We start from the raw sequence: 2,131 nt of genomic DNA on the forward strand, positions 1-2,131 counted from the left end.
TTCCTAATGATTGGAAATCGACCTATACGATAGGTTGTTCCATCTCCCACTTGCTCAATCGTTTACAAGATTGTGGTTCCTCCGATTTTCTACCTCAAACCAAATCTACATAGAGCCCACCCTCTAGATTCTCACATCGAGAATACCAAGGTAACCTTCTTGGTGGTGTCATACTCAATTTGATACTATCAAGGTTCTGTGGACGTCATTCATGGTGTTCGGGGTGTCGTGACCTTGGCGATCGCTTATTTCGAGTGCGCGGTGTTCGTGCAGTGTAGTGGTCGTATTGGACGAGCGTTCGTGTGTTGTTGTGATCGAGCATTCGTGATCAAGGAACTTGAAGATGAGTCTGCAAAGAATCAACAGTAAAACATGCTATAATTTCTGTATTTCGCATAACCGTATGTTTCTGTTTGTGATTATAATTGTAAAGTTCATATACGATTGAAATTTGGAAAGATCCTTCCGCTGCTCATGGAAATCCTCGTGTTTGATTTCCTTCAAACCATAGGTTACATGACCTGAATTCTGATTGAGTTGTGAACTCCTGCCTATGAGGGTGGTCTTTTGATTTGATGGGTGAGAGTGGCCAGATCGTTGACTCAACAAGCCTACCATTTTGGAGATTCATCTGATTAGGGAGTTGGGAACACAGCTGCACAAGATGGAATTCATTCCTTCCCCGAGGAAGGGGTAAGTAGATAAATTGCTCCCTTAAGAACTGATTCCAGGTCTTGTACAATGTGCCACCACACCCTCTCCTCGCCTGAGAGGGGTTTAGTCATAGTAGAACTATGATCTATTATTTATTAGAGGGATCAGTGATACTTAAAGAGTTAGATGTAACTATTGAGGGAAAAACGGTAATCTGGCCTAGGTGTACTTACGTGCAATTTGTGAAGGGTTCATCGTACTATTGATTGATTATATCCAATGGACACAGAAATATATCTGTAGTGCGAAGAGTGTAGCAGTCGGTCTTGAGTGAAGTGCCTGACAGTTAACGGATGGAGAATAATGTTATTTGATTTAAGAAATTGCCAACTCAATCAGCCACATTTTCATTAGTTAACTAATGGTAAAATCTACTCGAGGGACCATTTAGAAGCATTTTCCAAATTTGAGGGACTAAAGCATTTCTTTTAATACTTAAGAGACCAAACAGACACTAATTTCAAATCTCATGGACCAAAAGTGCATTTTGCCCTACACATTACATTTGAGATTAAAAAGAACATACTAAACCATTTGTTGATGACTAAAAATGTCAACAAATAGTGTTTATTGACGTTTTGTGGCCGTCAACAAAACTCTTTTTTGTTGATGTTTTGATTTTATTGCCAGGGGCTTTATTGACGATTTTTTGCCATCAATAAAAGTAAAATAAATAAATTTGTGGTGCAGGAAATGAAAATTATACAGAAAGAAATAAAAGTTTAAGAGAGACAAAAGAGAGAGCTAGAGAAAATTTTGAAAGCTAGCCAAAAAATGTTAGAGCTAAAAAAGAAATTACTAGTGACAACGCAAATTCAAAAATATTGAATAGTTATAGAAATATATAAATTTTTTGGGAGGATATTAATTAGCTATAATGAACTCTACTTAACTAAAATTAAATAATTAAGATGCCTTAATGCATTTATTGATCCCGCTTTTATTTGATTTATTATTTAAAAAACATCTTAAATGTATTTAATTAATAAATTAAGATTAGTTAAATTAAGTTAGTATAAAATTCATTTTAAAAAATTATTATTGATTACTTATTGATTTTTCATAATTAAATAAATATTTATTGAGATTAATTTTAGTTTGAACCGTCATTATTAACATATCATAAGTATTTAAAAACACTTATCTAATATTTCTTATTAACTTTCTATTCTTAACTTATTATATTTGATTTTGTTCTCTTTTTCTTACATTAATTTTTGTATATTGTTTATTAGAATATATTTCTTTATTTTATTTAATTAAAGTGAACTGACACAAACAAATTTTTAATTTATAATAATGAGACTTTAACTAAAACTAAATAATTCATTGTGATAAATAAATAGCCAAGTACTTATTTAATTATTTTTATTGATAAAAATATAATTAATGTAATAAAGGATATTTATTTAAAAAT

The sequence above is a fragment of the Benincasa hispida genome, chromosome 12, assembly GCF_027475165.1.
Source record: "Benincasa hispida cultivar pf3 chromosome 12, pf3_genome.v1.1, whole genome shotgun sequence".
NCBI classification, from domain to species: Eukaryota; Viridiplantae; Streptophyta; class Magnoliopsida; order Cucurbitales; family Cucurbitaceae; genus Benincasa; species Benincasa hispida.